This window comes from Calidris pugnax, unplaced genomic scaffold (assembly GCF_001431845.1).
Source record: "Calidris pugnax isolate Ruff unplaced genomic scaffold, ASM143184v1 scaffold225, whole genome shotgun sequence".
In the NCBI taxonomy this organism is placed as follows: domain Eukaryota; kingdom Metazoa; phylum Chordata; class Aves; order Charadriiformes; family Scolopacidae; genus Calidris; species Calidris pugnax.
In genome coordinates, this window is record NW_015091072.1 from 6,022,970 (window position 1) to 6,041,807 (window position 18,838).

Sequence of the window (18,838 nt, forward strand, 5' to 3'; positions counted from 1 at the left end):
CCACTGCAGAAAAGGATACATTCTTCTTTCAGACTCCTCTAAGCTTTGCTGAGTGCACACACTTGATGTAATTTGAAGGGAAGTTTCCATTTACAGAGGGGGTAACTTCACCCTAAGATTGTTGCCAAAACAGTGAGTCCTGACCCGCTCTACAATATCTAGGATCCTTACTTAGAGTTTAAAGTGAGTCTTTTGAATCACAGTTGTCATTAAACTCCATCACACGCTGTGTACTTTCTGTTCTTGGACAACCTAAGAAATGGCTTTGCCTGCCACTTAGTCACTGGCAACCGTGGAGACAAATCTGAGCTGCTTTTCCCTTCCTGAATATTCCCACCATTCTCTTCCCAGTGTTAGCCTTAAGGGAGACATTCTCCAGCAAAAGGAAAGACAGAATCTCTTCAACCAATGGAGGCCTTATTATTACTTCAGGTGACAGGTAGCATTATGTGTATATATTGCTAGAGTTACTTGTCACCTTTGGTCCTCCTAGCTGAATAGATCCACGTGTTGAGCAATGGAATGAATAGGCAGCATCTTTTGAGATTTTAATTCTCTTTTAGATGGGATAAGTTTCTGTTGTCATCATCTCTTTACCAAAGGGTCATATTTATCTGCCAAGCAATGGGATGCATTGTGTATTGTACTGTGTTGTCAATAGGCACTTCATACTTCCACATCTGTATAACTGGAGGTGCATTAAGGGGAATCAAAAGCTTGTTCGTATCTGTCAGCTGTATCATTTCAGGCACAGAGAGACAAGAATGTACCCTGCACTTAACATAGAGAAACATGAAGTAACTTGTATTACGGTCTCAAGATCTTGGAACCAGTCACACTAATAAAGCTGAAGTGGGAGCCAGTAAAATGGCTTCTTGGAGCTTCGTTACTGTGTATGCTTTCTGAAGTCTATGCAGAAAAAATTGGTAAGAAGCTTTACTGCTGCTGACATTTTCTGCTGAAAGAATTGGTCTGTCAAATGAAGAAAGTAGCTTAAAAAACAGCCTGAGAAATGAGCCTGTGCTGAACATTTCTGTGGAATGTATATCCCTTTATTCTCCAGTCTCTTGTCTTTACTAGAATTGTTGTTTGTCAGATGGAAAGTAAACTTAAGTCCTAGATCATGAACTAGTTCTAGTGAAGGACCTCATACTCTTACTGTTGAGACACAGCTCTGACAGTAGATAAAACAAAACTCAATCATGTTTGCTGCCTTCTGCTGGGGGATTTTTAGCAGTGAAGAGAGTCTATGTGGGTTTTTTAATGCCCTTTTCACTACATCCCTGACAACATGCAGGATAATGTAATTATTCTTTGCTGGAGAAGCTCTGATGGTTTGGGATGCTGCATCCTTCACTGCTAGGAGATTTTGGGCGAAAAGATCTAATGGATAACAGTGTAAGGTAAGATAGCACATGAAAGCTTGTTCGAAAGAGCTGACATTTCTGTCTCATAGTTGCACAGGTGTCATCGGACCAACAAATGACAAAAACATCATAATGACTAATTCTACTTCAGGCTTAGATAAGAACATCAAACTACTTAATTAGACACCCCTAGACTTTACAGTATTCAACTTGTGTCTAACCCATGGCAATACTATCCACAATAATCACATGCTACCACTAGCTATCTTGAGGATCAGTTTAGAAAGACAGCAGTTGCTTTGCCCAGGGAAATTTAGATTAGATGCAAAATTGGATTTTTCATAAGGCCTTGTTTTTACCTAGCTACGAATGTTTCCTTAGCACAAGTGAAAACTTTACACATTTTAGCTCAAACTGTACTCTACTAAGCCTCCCACATTTATACCCATCTTCTTGGCAGTCGTCCCAAAATATGTTTGGGTTGAGGCATTACACATTACATTTGGTGAAGCTTTAGCATTCCCTGTTGCTCACATCAATCCTTATTTCTGTTTGCTCTTGTAATTTACAGTTAATGAAAATTCTAAGTTTACCTTTGTTTTTGTTGGCGTCGTTACAAGAGAACCCTTTAGCCTTTTCAGCCTCCCATCCAAATGGAAAGCTGAATCCAAAAGGGAAGGTAAAACCTATCTGAGCAGTTTCATTTTAGACAGAAGCCCTTAGCATGCGTGTCAGCATTACAACATTTCTGAACTAACAGCGAAAGAGCCTTGCTCAAGGCTTGACCTGTGCCTGCCGTTGTGAGTAGGATTGTAAGGAGCAGGTAGACACCAGACTAGTAGTTGATCATAACATCAGAGTGCCAGATCTTAATCGCCGTCTGGTTAATGGCCTTAACCAGTTCCTGCTCCCTTCCAATTCTGGCAAGATTCTGCCTGAAATTAACACGAATTTGCCTGATTACCAATGTGGGAATGTAGCTAATAACAAGCTTGTACTGATGACCTTAACACAGCGTAGGCAATATTGACAAAACAAACCATTCTGGACTTAGAACAGTCTTTTCTAACAAGCCTGTTAAAAATTGTCTCACAGGTTTTCAGTTCAGGAAATACTCTTTCTGTCTACCTACGGTACCACCTATGCACTGGGCTGTGTACATACAAGAATGTTAAGCAATAGGCTGTAAACAGATGGTACATACATAATTTCTGGACATACACAAAATCTGATAATTGTGTGATTTATATTGAGGTTGTAAAGACACTTACTTGACAGATGATTTTAAGCATTAAAAATTCCTATGCAGCTACAGAATTATTTTAAAAACAAGCTTTAAAATGCCCCCTTTTCATTTATTTTTGGTGCTCATTACGTGTTCTGAATCATTGCTTGTTCTGAAACAGTACCTCTTACATTAACAAAATATTTTGCAGGTGAGAAATACTGACAAATTTAGAAAAATGTGTAACGCAGAATTATAATACAGTTGCATATTTCTGAAAAAAAGTGGGTCTTCATGAAGGCAAGCCTGACCAAGCTTTCCTCTGCCTGCTTCTAGTGCTACATACAAGCTGTTTTTCTCATGTCATTAAAGTGTCACTTTATCGGTAGGAACTCTGATCGCATTTTAAAACTTCATTTGCTGCTTTGTGGTTCTTCTTGCGTTTCCATTGCAGAGGCTGTGCAGTCTGATGGGCTGGAAGACAAGGCATGGGAGAAAAGCAGCCTTTGCACCTGTTTAAAATCTCCAGTGCTTTGTGTGGTTCCTGGGCAACAGGCAGGAATCCTGAAAAGCTAGGCTGCACTTGCTCAATTGTTGCTGGCAGCTGTGATTTTGAGAGAGCACATAGCAGCTCGTTAGCAGGTTGCTTGTGTTATGTGACATGCACTGAGCGTGGCAAACTCTTGAGCTGAGCTCTGCCTTCGCTGCCTACAATCGAGGCTGGGTTGCTTGGGGTCGCGGACTTGGCTAAGGAAAGCATTCTAACAGTTGTAAGGTGAGTTCCTCATTGGTAAAGGGGCAGGGAGGTGAGGCAAGTAGGTGTGAATCAGTGTTTTCTGATTAGAAAAGGGAAACAGAAGCAAAGGTTCTTTGTGCTAATGGGTGCTATTTTCCTCTAGCAATTATGTTCTTTCAGACTATATTTGCAATGGTGCAACATACAAATGCAGGGGATAACATGGATCCTTCTGTTGGAACGGGTCCAGCGGAGGGCCACGAAGGTGATCAGAGGGATGGAGCACCTCCCCTATGAGGACAGCCTGAGAGAGCTGGGGTTGTTCAGCCTGGAGAAGAGAAGGCTCCAGGGAGACCTTACAGCGGCCTTTCAATATCTGAAGGGAGCCTACAGGAGAGCCGGAGAGGGGCTCTTTGTCAGTAGGTGTAGTGACAGGACAAGGGGTAATGGTTTTAAACTGGAAGAGGGGAGATTTAGAGTAAATACTAGAAAGAAATTCTTTACTGTGAGGGTGGTGAGGCACTGGAACAGGTTGCCCAAGGAAGTCATGGATGCCCCATCCCTGGAGGTGTTCAAGGCCAGGCTGGATGGGGCTTTGAGCAACCTACTCTAGTGGGAGGTGTCCCTGCCCATGGCAGGGGGTTGGAACTCAATGATCTTTAAGGTCCCTTCCAGCCCAAACCATTCTATCACTCTATGATCCGAGTGTGTGTATGTGTTCATGCACAAACATGCACACAATATATGGGCATTGCATTGTGGAAATGCAAGATGACTTCATGGGATAATTTTAAATTTTATTATGAGCTTTGATTTCTGGGTCTTGCTGTTTACTTTGAGGGATCAGAATCAAATCAATCATTGCAACCTTGATCTTGGCCTATTTAGACAGCATCCAAGCAGCAGATGCAGTCACACTGGAAGTCTGACTGGCAAATTCAGACCATTTCACCTTCGCATCTACTCAGTTTGTGCCTCAGATTAGGTCTCTCTTGATTCTTCTAAAAAGGAGCTAGAATGTAATAAATCTGTTCAAACAAACCCCAAAGCTACAGCATTGTTGTGATCTGTTGAAATCTTCATCATGAGATGGGAACAGATCTGCAATTGTCTGAAGATCTGTTTACACTCTATACTAGTTTAGCCCAGGAGGAGTGATCTACAGACTAGTCTCTTCCTTATTTTTGTATCAGAGATCTCTTTTCTTCTTTAGACATGCAACGCAAATGTTGACAGTAGAAGTCATTAACCCAAGATGAAGAAAAAGCAGAAGGAAATCTGCCTACTAAGCAAATTAGATAAACTCATGAAAGGAAAGTCCACCGAGGGCTGTTTCACATAAAGATATGAATATAACCACTTGTTCAGGAAATCTCTAGCCAGTGGTTTGCCAGCAACTGGGAAGATTTAATGGAGGGCAACAAGACTCTTCATTTGGCCAGCCTACTGATTCAGTAAGTAACTGCCCTGGCTAGTGTCAGGAACGTGCTCTTGAGTATGTGCAGCTGTCTGTATGGTCTGCAATGCTTTGTGACGTGGACATGGTAAATTTTCAGTTGAACCATGCTCCAGATACATGCTCTGGTGCTTGTCTATTGTTGTTGACTTCTTTAGCTGAATAAAAGAAAGCACTAATTGTCAGGTACTGAGGGTAAATATGATATAATGAATAGAAACCAGACTATGACCTAATCTTGTATATTCGGCAAGAGTCCCTTCATTTATTTTGTGGTCTAGACCAGGGCTTTTTCTTTCCTCATCTATAAAATGGGGATAATTGGTGTTTGTATCTCATATTGCTATATAAAAACAAGATATTATGAACTTTCTTTTCATTGTTGTCCTGTGTTTCTCTGTTGTCACTTCCTTTTCTGTCTTAAACTTGGGTTTTACTCTGACCACTGAGGGTCTTCTGAATTCATTATCTGACATTACTTTGGCTATCAAATAATGGAAGGTAATAAACTGAGATATGTATGTAGGTGCTCTTGTTTTGTCATGGAGGCTGGAAACTGGACCACACAACTTGAAAGCTGACATCACTTTATTCAGGATTCTGAATTTTTACTTGAGAACAATATACATAGGGTATTATTCTTTAGGAAAGTAGTTGTGATCTCTTTGGTTGGCCTTGTTATAGTGCTGTTCTTGATACCTTCTTATTGCAGTGAAAGAATTGCAGGTTTCCTCCTCCTCTGCAGGTACAGGGAACACAGAAATTTGACAAATTCCTCTTAATCCTGCTACACATTTCACAAAAATGATATCTGTAGGACTTTTTCTGTTAGTTTAAAATATGTTGTTAGCTGGTAATAACAACTGTGCTGCACAGCACACACAAGCCATGGGCTGGATGTTTACGAAACACATGATAATAGGTGTTGCATTTTTATGTACTGGTTCATTTTATGTAGACTGTATAGCACCAGAAACACCCACTCACAAATACAGTGCAATAGAAAACTGGCATTCAAACATAAGGCTACGACTTAACTCTTGCAACCAAGGTCAATGAAGTTGAGAGACTCATTTGGTTTATATATCATACTTTGTCTTGGGTATTCCAGCTCATGTAGTGGCAAGTACAGACCCCACTAAGAGGATTATGTGAGTTGCTACTTGTAGGTACAGTAAGACAGCTTAATATAGTAGCATCAAATTTTAGTGGAGATATGTTTGACAAGAGTCTCTTTTTAATTTTAACTTGGGAACCCCATGGTTTAATTCATTCTGTAAATTACTCTCACGTTTTTAATATCCCCAGGTGCTGACAGCCTGCAAAATAAAATGTCCCCTATCTCAGGATGGCATACTTGCTTTGTATGCAAGATAGAGTATATCTGCATTCACATGCCATGCCAGATCTTTCACCACTTTCCCACAAACAGAATTGTGGAGGGAAGATGGCCTTCTGTGGGAGCCTTGTTGTGCAAGAACAAGATGGGTTATTCAGAAATATCAGCCAGTCTCCTTTCCCATAGGCTCCCTGGTCAGAATTCTGGGCTACCAAATACACCTTGTGTTAGTGTGACAACTTGACAACTCTAAAATGGCTGTATTATCTGCTGAAAAACCTGAAGAGTTTTAATGACTTTAACTTGAGTCACATCCGAACACCATTTTAGAGGGAGGAGAGGAAAGAAAAAGAAGTCTGTGTCTAGACATGCAGGCATGGGAAGAGCCTGTCATTTCACCCTGGAGTCTCCTTTCTTTTTTTTCTCTTTTTTTTTTTTTTGGGGGGGGGGGGGTTGGGGGTTTTTTAAGGTACTATTTCTACTGTTTGTGACCACCAATTTTTTGGAGTATTTTCAGATATGACTTTCTTTGTGCCACGAGATGGCTCTGTAGAGGAAGCAGCAAACGTTGTCCAACTCTTCAGTGCAGTGTGCTGAACTGCCAATATTCTTGCTGTGATTTAAGCACTATGTTCAACGTTAGATTGAAGTTCATTAAGCCAGTAAAGCAAAATGGTTTCTTATGTTGTTCTGCAAACCGTTTTACCAAGCAGAAAAACAGATGGTGAGGCTGACTTTTTTTAAAAAAAAAAAAAAAAAATCTCTTTATTGTTCTGTTTTTTTTGTCGGGGCGGTGGGGGCATGGAGCTTGTTTTCCACACTGCAGCTTTTACATCCCTACACAGAGGAATGTAAAGACATGTAAAGACTTCAGAGGCTAGTGTTCCTTCTTCTCTATAGTTCCACCATTGCAGCAGGCAGTGAGTGATACCTCGTCCTACTTGTGGCCCTTAAAATTATTCAGAGCCTATTAGAAGTCCACCTTAGCGCTTGGATACAATACTAGGCATCTTTGACTCTTAACGTTTTGGAGTGATTTATTGTAATACAAGTCATGTGGAGCAAGAGGAAAAACAGAGGGGCCAGAGAAAGAAGTATGTAAAATTATTTAATAAAGCTACATTGATAGATGATATAAAATTAAAAAATCAACTAGAAGCTGAGCTTTCCTTCTGAAGTGCACAGTCTGTCTTTCCCAGGCTTCCCAAGTAGCTGCTTTGTTTCACCATTGAACTTCCTTGACAGCGTCCCGGAGCACGCACAGCACTAGGTAGCATTATTACTCCACTCTTCATTGTGTATAGTTATAGGTTGTCTATTCTGCCTTATCATTGTTGGGTCATGTCTTTGAAAGTCCATCAAACGTGCCTAACTGCACTAACAGTGCTTTAAAAGAGAGCATAGTCCAAGGACACATCAGGGCACTGAAATTCCTGTTACAAGACTTCATACAAAGATAATGCTAAATTTGTTGGTGTTTGCTGTGTTACTCTTCTGCACGTTGTTGTTCTGTTATTGATCTACACACAAACAGCATAGTGAGAAGTTCTACTAAGAAACCAGACCCTTAGAAAACAGATTTTCATGGGGTAATTTTCTTCTTCAATAATTAGAGATTACCTTGCCCAGTCTGATCGTGGCTTCAGCTTGCTCTTTTTAATCCAAATTCTTTTTGGTGTCAGCTCAGCTAAATTGACAATTATCCCAGAGATGGTGAGGCTAATTGTCCTAATTAATACAAGTGGGCCCAGGTGGGGATAGTTAGAGCTTGGGACCAGTCAGGTGGTATGGGCAAAAAGCCCTCTAACATTTGAGAACTAGTACCACAATGGAGAAGGTGGTGATATCGGAGATCATAATGCCCTTGTGGTAGGTTTTATTTCATTGTTTTCTGCTTGGGTTGATATGTAACGTATGTTTGATGTATGGATTTTCAGGTATTGGAGGTGGTGTGTGAGGGAAGGGGAATTACATTTAATAAGAAGCTGCCTTTCAAAGAAGCAGCATTGTCTGTTTACTCCAGCCTTGTAGCTTTTGTTGGTCCTGAAATAGTCAGTAGTGTGTTTCTTCCTGTGTCAGGATGTACTAGATTCACCATGCAGCTGGAGAGGTATGGATTAGCTACCAAGTGAAGAATTACTTACAAGGGAGAGTTCAGGATTGTGTCGTGTTTCTGTTATGCTGTAGCTCCAAGATGAAAGCTATGATAATACTAACAAGGTGCATGAAGAGAAGCCTTTTTTTAACAGGAACTTTTCATGGAAGTGGTTAAAGCAAACTTGGAAATCTTTGAATGTGTAGTTTTTGTGAAGGAAATGGCAGAATATTATGCTCTTCTAACAAGCATCTATCATTTTATCGCTGTTTGCTCCTTGATCATCCTTCTCCATTTCTGAGCTACCTTTATGTCGGTAGCTGTCACTGAAGACTTCTGCTTGCTCCCTTGCATCTGACAAAGATTCTAAACAGGGCAAATTCTGGTTGTTGACTTTGAGAGTAGATTTTAGCCCAATTTACATAGATAAGATTTGGCATGCTATATTATCCCAAGTGTCTGTTCAGTGAAAAACATGCAGTTCTCTGGACCTCCTGTTGTTTTATTTGCCAGCAACCTGGCAAGCTGAACTCTTTTCGAGTCCTGACCTGGCTGGTGGCTATTTGATGGCATAGAAAAAGAGAAAATAAGTGCCAGTTACAGTAGTCCAAAAAACGTTAATTGGGTAAGGATTTAGACTAACTATAATCTTCAAGAATCCTGTCGAACTACACTTCTAACCATCACACCTTTTTCTATACCTGTGGGATAGAGGCTACAAGCTTCGTTTTTGTCTGTAGGTAAAAGGACTTTCCCAAGCCAGGCAGTAAGACTGTTAAAAGATACGGGAATAGGTCAGCCAATGCCTGCTATGTTCCTGTAGCCACAAGACAGTCTTAGCAATCTGCCTGCAGTAATGTTGTTTGTAACCCATGCTGATGCTAAAAGCAGTATGAATTGTATACATCTTGCACATTGGTTTCACTGTCTCAAAAAATGAAGAGGTTTTTTGTTTTTTTTTTCCTCCTTTTTCCCCTTCCTTTGAAGTTTTAAAGCAGAACTTGCTGGTGACCCACTTTTGCTAACAGTTCTCTTAACTAACCCCTGTACTCGCTTATACTTTTTTTTCCTCTTCCACCCACTGTCTGTCTAGCCTGGTTTAAAATTTTTATATATGTACTTTTAAAAAATTGATTAGTTGGAGAGCTGCCCGTTCTTCTGCGCTGTATAATAAGGATTTAAAAACTGCATACTGAATTCTGTATAGTGTAATTAAAACTGACCCAGATTTGGACCTGAGAACACCAGGACTTAGCCAAACTTGCCATGAGCTGAGTTCTGATGGCAGATGGGAGCTAATGAGGACACACTACACTCCAGAATTTCCCAGCTGCTTGGCCCCTTTTTGTACAAACAAGGTTTGGAGTGAAGTCCCAATCCCAAGAGCATGTTCAAGCAAATGTACTGCACCCAGTGTTTTGGGAAACAAGGCAGTGCTGTCAGGCTGCTTCAGGAAAATTTTAAGGTGTTATTTCCAAAGAGCTTTTACTGTCTATCCTGGTGTCATGCGTATGCTGTCTCCCAGCTTCCACCTTAGCCTAGGCTGAATGTGATCACGTGCTTCAGACTCTGCCTGTATATCCTTCCCACAGTTTCAATTGGGTGACTTCCACCTTAATTTAATGGAGTGTTAAAATCCCGAAGTACTGGGTCTCCCTTCGATCTGTGGTTCCCTTCAGTGGATTCAATGTCCTGGGACTATTCAGGCAGATGTAATTGAATCAGTTTGAAGCAGCTGTAGCTGGCATGTGGTCTCTCAGATTGCTAGCACCTGCTTGGTTGGGGTTTTTTTGTTTTGTTTCTAACTCACTAGAGTGAAAATAGTGCCAAAACCAGCATTGGTCTTGGAGCTGATAAAGCACTCCAGGTCCTATATCCCTTTCGCCTTCTAGCTTAGCTACCTCATTACTAGTGCCTGCCTGCAGTAACGTTGTTGGTAGTGAGCAGAAATGGGTTTATGCTTCTCCTCCAACTGCCTCCCTCCCCTTCAAGCCAGTGCTCTGCCAATACTGACTCTCTTCTTCATAAACAGTAAGACTTAATCGTGCTCAGGTGTGCGGAGCGTCTGTGCCCTCCTTTGAAAACTGGGCAGCCCATGGTTTGCCGCCTCTCATATGTGCACTAAATTTGTCTACTGCTCTAGCAGTCTGACTGCTGGCATGGCAAAGTTACTGTTGTTCACGTGTAATAAATAACGAAACAATCCTGGAATGCTCCATTCAATACTTCTGATCCCTTCCTCTGGTGTCATGTGCAGAGAACTTGGTTACCATATTGCTACTACAGCCTAAGTTTTAATAGGGTAAGTTTTCAAAAGGGACTTAGAGTCACTTGGTTGCCTCCCTGTATTGTATGATTTATCATAATTGAAGTCCAAATAAAGTACAGTGGTGCACTTGGCCAAATACAGTAACAACACACAGTGGTGTGGGTTTTTTTAATGTGATATTACAAGATGGCACATTGAAACCTTTTTTAAATAATATATCACTCCACTCATTTCCCTTTACTTTGTGCGTAAAGTTTATGTACCTTTCTTTTTCGTCCCTCCATGCCCCAGAAGCAAAGGCTGTATCTAGATTCTTAATTCCAGCTGCTTTCATCCTTAGTGTTTGCCTCATAACTCACTTCTTGCTCTTTTGTTTTGCTACTTTAGTTTCTGTTTCATGGACCATGGCTTTCAACTTTGTCTTGAAAGATGTTACTGCACTGTGGGATCCTGATAGTGAGGAAGAGTGTACTTCCTGACACAACAGTAATTATGATCTAATTCAGTTGTGGTTTTTTTTCTTCTTTTAGCTTTAAATATTTAGGTAGGCTTCTGTACTGCAGAAATTCCTGTATTAGCCTATTCCAGGTCCTCTCTTCCTCTTTTTACTTTTATTTTCTCTTTCCCCTCATTTATTGGGAGTTACCACATATCCCTAGGGTTGAGAGGGCCTTGTTCTCAGCTGATGTACGGGGACTTGCTTGCTCCTCCAAAAGCTTTAAAAACTGCTGTTGTAGGCAATTAAAAGACAATTTCACAAAGTGTTCCAGGCAATTCTGAAGCTGTTTCTTTCTCTCCTGTTAACCTATATCTCTTATTTATATTGCGTATAAAAAGATTATGTGATTTGCCTATAGATATTTGTGATGTAAGCAAAGTCTCTCCTCCTGTGGAATTCCATCACTTTTCCAACCAATGTGCCAGTCTGCAGCTCTCTGCATTTTGTTGAGCTCAGGCATTTGATGGGTGTTGTTGAAGGCAACTTCGTTAGGGTCCAGAATACACTTATGATTCAGTGGAATTGAATTGCCAGTTGAAACGTGTAGAATTAATTGTTTCTCCTTTTTCAAGGAGTGCAGTGCAGAGCAGGTGCTTCCCTTTAGTTATTTGTTTTTACAGTACAGAAGACTACTGTTTTTACCTTTAAGTTGCATTAAGTGTGCCGAGATATAGGTAATACAAGGCAGTTTATCAGGGTGTCTGTGAAAGTGATGTGACTAAACATTTATATAGCTCTCTAATGGAAATACAGAGGAAGATGAAAACTGAAATTCCAATCAAGACAGAATTGTTATTACTAATCCAGTAAGGTGATGTCACCACTTGATTATTTTTTTTTTCTTGTCCTGTTGTGATTTGTAGTGTTTTGTTTGTTTGTGGGCTTGTCTTGTTTTCTTTCCACCCATGCTCCTGCTTTCCTACTCCTTTCTGGTTAGTTTCTCAAAACATCTACTAATAAAAACATCCATTTGTAACGATAGCATTTGCAGCTCTTTGTAGTCTGGAAGTGCTGCAGCTACAGATATCATCTACTGAATAAAATGTCAGCCACCAATTCTAAGAGGGGAAGTTGCTAAGGCTTAAATTAAGAAAATGGCTAAGGACCACAGCACTCAAATTTTAGGGATATTCCTGTAAAGTGTTTTTGCTGCAAGCAGCAATGTTTGTTATGAACTAAATAATGGAGAAAAAATATGGAATATTTATCTTTTACAGATGTTTTGGGTACCCGCGTTCTTGTTGAGATAAGTAGGAATATGGAAGGGAAACTGTACTCGAGACCACAGTGTATATAGCACCCGTGGATATCTAAATAAAGAGCAATAGCAAATCAGAAAGTGTTGTTTGTATGCAAAAATACTTGTTATTGGGGAGGGGGATGACAAGCAAAGAGTAAGTATGCAAGTGTCTATCTTAGGATTTCTTGGTGCCATTTGTGGCCAGCCAGAACAAGGAAGCATCTGCCACTCTTATGGTTGTCTTGAAAATAAATATAGTTTTAAGTCAGCAGCAACTGCTAGCTGACATCTTTTATTCCTGAAATGCTTTTTTCTTGTACTGTAGTTTACTTTAGGAATATAGGCACTAAATAATTGTGAATTCTACACTAAGTAGAAGAGGTAGTAGAAAACCAACAGAATTTATGTTCTTAAGAAGTCTATGTGGCATAAGTGAAGAGAAAAATATATAGATGTTAACATCCTGGCTATGTGAGTTGTGATTTAAGTAGTGTTTATTATGCTGAACCATCCTGTTTATCAATTTAAAATTAAGGTATCAGTTTAGAGACTCTGTACGTCTTTTACTTGGATACAGTTAACTGACCAATTTTATGTGAAGTATGTTGGCTTTTTGCACACATGGAGTAGAGCACTTTCCAAACTAAGATATATTAGTGACTAGCACAGGAGGATGACAGAAAGGACAACAAAGGAAGTTAATAAATTGATAATGAAGTGGGATTATAGAGGATTGAGCATGGATATTAGAACCATTTCAGACATATTTTTTAATCACTACCTCTCTGCTCTGGTTCTGTCTAGTGGCACCACCCTGAAATGTATTGTTGGGTATTTGGGAAAAGACCACTTGACTTGTCACTTACTGGCAAGCATGTCCACGTCCGTGACAGAGGCCAAAAGGTTAAAGGAATGATAGAGATGAGATTCTTCTGTTTGCCATGTGGTTGGTCGCTCTAGAAGAGCCTTTAAGTCAGTTGAAAAAAATATTTGGAAAACTAGCAGTACGGTGTCTGATCTATGACCAAAGCTTTTATTTTCTGGGTTTTTCATTCCATCACTGAATTCATAAAGATACAAAATCAAGAAATCAGTGACCAATATAATATTAAAGTGAATATAAAAGATATCGGAGTATTTTCAAGAGGAAATCTCAGCCCAGTTCTTTCTGTTAGGTCAGCCAGGCAATTTTTTGAAAAAATTGAAATTGTCTCATGTACTGCACATAACTCCCGGCCACTTCCCGAAACTTCAGTTTTTGCTTTTCCCAAAATTCCATGCTCAACAACTGGACAGAAGGCTACGCTGAATTAAACTTTATTGTTCTGGTGTTCTCCATCCATTTGCAATGCACATAATCAGGAATTCAGCTACGTCCCAAGAAACCTGTTTAACCTAATGAGAGCAAATGGCAATGGGTGTTCCTTACTCGGGACAGCAGTGCCAACGTTTCTGCTTAATTGGGACATATTTGGCTCGTTCCAGTGCTTCAAGTGGTTTTTAAACAGGTGTTCAATGGGTGTGGGATTCTGAACTCTGCCCTTTTGATACAGAAGTTGCCAAATAAAGATTAAGAGAAATAGAAAGCTATAATGCAGATTAAATCATTTTTATCTTTGTGTATTTATTCAGTGTAGTTTTTGCTTTAACTTTTAAGTCGTGGGTGGGTGGGGAGATGTTTCTTCTCATAATTGAGAAAGTCCATTAAATAAAACAACAGGATGTCTAACAGGGTGTCCTAATTAAAATTACCCTGTAATTTGAACAAAACATTCATTTGTATGTAGCTAAGGTTGACCTAAAACCCATCTAAATCAGGAAAAATTATTATACAATTTTTTTTCTGCTGAAAATGAAACTTAGCATTCTGCCAACACACAGCATGATTCTATTATACAGTATTTGAGAGTAAGGATTTTCTTTTCATTATTAAAAAAATAATGTTTTGAGAAAATTTAAAATAGATTTCTCTCCTACCTCCACCCTTTGATAGTATTCATTCATGGTTAGATTTCTGCGGTATTTTGAATGCAGAGACAATTTTGTTCTGTGCATACTGTAAGCCCATCTGAAGCCTTTGGTTGTGGCTAGTGTACTGGTGAACTAATAAGCAACTGAGATAGCAGCTGCTTAGCAGGACTGATTGGCTCAGGCTTGACTTTGCTATCTGCAACTACACAGTTTCTGACTGGCTTGGAGTGCAAGCCAGGTAATTTTGTTATCTCAGGGAGTGTGGGCCTGCATACATAATCTAGGCTGTATACATAACTGGATAGATTTTACTTTTGTGTGTGAAAATGACCTACTCGTGCTCTAGCTGTCATTCTTTAAAATGCTGCTGAGACAAATTGTGTTTAATATAATTTATCAAATCGAAGTGAAAGTTTGAAAGAATTTACTAGCTTCAGTAATATTGTTTGTATTTAAAAGGAAATTCTCAGCATCTTTAACTTGACAGGACTGCACAATCTGCAACTTGGAGATGTTGCTTCCCAGACACAAAGTGGTGGAATTTTGCTTGGCAAGCTGAGAAGGGAGAGGATTTTCAAAAGCACTTGAAGCTGGTCTGAATGTGCAACTGGTGGAATCAACTTGAACTACTTCACCATGATTTGAGCTGATACAGCATCACACCTTTCTTCCTTTGTATAGTCCCACCCATAATGTCTAATACAAAATGTAATGAGACAGCTAGCACAAGAAGTGTTACTTCATAAATGCCAAAATTTAATTAGCTACAAGAAGAGCTACTTTCCACTGAATTATTCTTCTGCTTACACTAACTTTTATATCTTACAATATCTTTATCAGTGATCTGGGTGAGAGGATTGAGTGCACCCTCAGTAAGCTTGCAGATGACACCAAGTTGGGTGGGAGTGTTGGTCTGCTTGAGCATAGGATGGCTCTACAGTGGGATCTAGACAGGCTGGGTTGATGGGCCAAGGCCGATGGTATGAGGTTCAACAAGGCCAAGTGCCAGGTCCTGCACTTAGGTCACAACAACCCCATATAGTGCTACATGCTTGGGGAAGTGTGGCTGGAAAGCATCCCAGTGGAAAAGGATCTGGGAGTGTTGGTCGACAGCCAGCAATGTGTCCAGGTGGCCAAGAAGGCCAATAGCATACTGGAGTGTATCAGAAATAGTGTGGCCAGCAGGACTAAGACAGTGATCGTCCCCCTGTACTTGGCACTAGTGAGGCCCCACCTTGAACACTGTGTTTAGTTTTGGGCCTGTCACTACAAGACAGACATTGAGATTCTGGAACGCGTCAAAAGGTCAACAAAGCTTGTGAGAGGTCTTGAGCACAAGTCTTATGAGGAGCAGCTGAAGGGAACTGAGGTTGTTTATCCTGGAGAAAAGGAGGCTGAAGGGGGACCTTATCACTCTCTACAACTACCTGAAAGGAGGTTGTAGTGGGGTGGGGGTCAGTCTCTTTTCCCCAACTAATGAGTGATAGGACAAGAGGAAATGGCCTCATGTTGCTCCAGGGGAGGTTTAGGATGGATATTGGGAAAAAATTCTTCACTAGAAGTGTTATCAAGCATTGGAACAGGGTGCCCAGGGAGGTGGTGGAGTCACCATCTCTTGAGGTATTTAGAAGACATGTAGGTGTGGCGCTTAGGGACATGGTGTAGTGGTGGACTTGGCACTGCCAGGTTTATAGTTGGATTCAATTATCTTAAACGTTTTTTCCAACCTAAATCAGTCTATAACGCTCTTTTCATATCTCAGCTTCGGTTGTGTATATAACAACAAAATAAAAGAAAGGGAAAAATCTGATGAACAATTTGCTTAACTTACTTTTACCTCCAAGAAGAATTGTTAAAGTGAAGTTTTGAAGCTAGTGTTGTGGTAATACACTTTTAAACAAATCAAGAACACTTGAATAGAAATTATTCAAATATTGGTAATTTAAGATTCTTAGATTCTCCTCGTTGTTTTAAAGACTGTCTAATCTCATGTAGGCACCTGTTGTAATCTGAAAAAAATAAAATTAATTTAATTAAACTGTTGAGATGATGAGCCAATGATACTGTCCTAATTAGATTACTAATAACAGGTATTTGTCAGAGTATTTTATAGATATATGTTAGTATGTAGATACACATGTATGCGTGTTTTCTGACAGGAAAACAGTATATATATAGTATATAACAGTATATATATAAAGTGTATATACTTTATAGATAAAAGTATTCAGTGACACCACAGCAAGAATATATGCATGAATAGGTTTGACTGTTATCAGGAAGCTGTGTATTGAAAGCAGCTGAAGGAAAACACGAGTCATATGCTGGGGAAACCAGCAGAACTATTGTATAGGGGTCACATAACTTGAACATGTATAGGTTTGTGTAACAACCTGTGCAGCTGCCCATGATTGACAGAATGACTGTAGCCATCACTAGATCGTACGTAAGACTGGAATGAAGACAGCTGATTGGATGCCGTTGCTTCAGATTTGTGTATGCTGCTATGTAATGCTACACATGAAGGCATTATTTCATTATTGTTGAAGGGGAAGAAGCCAACAATTCTTGTGTCTGATCTGGTATTTGGTCCTTAAGGGCTGGTTGTAACTCGAGTATAAAAATTCTGACTGAGGACTGAAAAGGTGGGTATTGGTTGTTGAACTAATGAAAGTGGATGAAAATCAGGTGTCCCCTCTGATTCTTTCAGTTCTCTCAGTTACTGTAATTTCAAAAGATGAGTCATCTGTGGATGCTAACTAGTTAGTGAAGGTGTTCCTTAGTGAATCCTTCTCCTCGAGAAATTGTAGACAATGGTGTTGGATGATTCCCTACTGCCATAGGATTTCTCTCACGCAGGGTTCAAAATGTTCTAATTTTTGTTACCCCCAGAGCAGCCAAACAAAAGGAAGAGATTTGGACTGCAGTGTCTTCTGTATTCAGCTGAAATCCAGGTGCACATCTCAGAAACTGCTGCACAACTGTTTGGGCAGAGTGATTTCAGAAATGCTGCTGGTTAGACAGCTTAATTTCTAGTCAGGACGGAATTAATCCTTGTGCTCCGGAAAAATAGCAAAATAGATGCTTAGTACTGTAACTGTGGAGATGTAAAAGAAAATTCCTGCTCTTTATTTCCAAATGTATTTTCCGAAGTCCTTGAAAGATTTTTCAGGATCTTCTGGATGTCCTGGTAACAATGGTTCTTAATTGTTTTATTGCTTTATCATTTGCCTTTGGCAAGAAAGCTCAATTCTTTCCGTTTGAATGTGGGACCTTGCCTTATTGCCTCAGGGAAGCAATACTTTAATGCATGTCACTTGAGGCTAATTCAGCCTGCCACTTGGAAGTTGCCCCTGGTGCAGGCTGTAGCAGTACACCATTATCTCAAGCTATTTTTCATCAGAAGCAGACTGTATCTGTTCTGTATGATCTGCATAGCCTGCCATTTTATTTTAGGTTAGCGTGTGAGGTGGTAGCTTTTCTACCTATAAAGCCATGATTGGTTTGGCTTTCAGCTGTGTGATAGGAGCATTTCTTCCATCTCAAGATGTAGGTCCACAGCAGCTTAAACTGACTGACACTGAGGCTGCCCTGTTGGTGTTCCTCACAGTTCTGCTACCTCCTTAGCTCTAACCCCCAGGTTTCATGCCTGGATGTTGAGCTGTGACTAGGAGTTGATTTGGCTGAAAACAATGTAAAATGAATTTTCATTCAGCTGAAAGTTCCCTGAACCAGAGATGTATCCAGTCTTGACTCAAGGATGGGCTCAGGGACATGTGGCCAGGTGATAAGAGAGGTGCGGGGAAGGGTGAGATTGTGGCAGCTCCAATTAAAATCAGCTTGCGTCATAGTGTCAGTCACATTCTTAAGGTTCTGGAAATAACAACCCAGTTGTTTCAGCAAGCTGTAGCTGTGAGCATAGGACATGATAGTTAAAGGAGCTTTGGTTTTGGAATTTACTTTCTCCAGTGTTTGCTAAAACCTGCATTTTGGTACTCACCGGAAACTCTGGAGATCATACACCTCAACCTTCCCATCCTTGAAAAGGGAAAATTATATGAAGGCTCGATTGATTTCTTTTATGAGGTTTGGTTGCTATATATCATTAGAAGCAAATCAGGCAGGGGAAAAAAAAAAGACAGCACTTTTGTAAGCAGTAGCAAATTTTCCCATTTGAAAAAGAGCTAAAACTTCATTAACATTTCAGCCAGCTTTAAATTAAAATTTGTGTCTGAAAATAATCTATAATGTGTGTTGAGTGCCAGTGAGGCATGTCAGGGCAGTGTCAGCACAATTTTCTTCCATATACAGCTTGTGATGTGGCTGCTGTATCTTCCGTCCCAGTCATACTGTGCCGCACATACTGGTGTGAGAATGCCCATTAAATTAACCCCTGGCCTTCTACTGATCGTATGAAGCCAGTGTACCAGATACCATGTGGCTGGCTGCGGCAAGCTGGATGGAGCGGATGACTGCAGGATCCTAAATACTGTACCTGTTTTGTACACCTCTCCTGTGAAGGCAGGCTGAGAGAGTTGGACTTGTTCAGCCTCGAGAAGGGAAGGCTCCAGGGAGACATTATAGTAGCCTTCCAGTACCTGAAGGGGGCCTACAGGAGAGATGGGGAGGGACTCTTTGGGG

General features: G+C 40.3%; 1 long non-coding RNA gene across 1 annotated transcript in view; it reads left to right on the plus strand.

Annotated features, from left to right (window-relative positions):
• LOC106896861 overlaps positions 1-18,838 on the plus strand; it is a 143,010-nt gene that overhangs the window by 80,809 nt on the left and 43,363 nt on the right. The window lies entirely within an intron of this gene.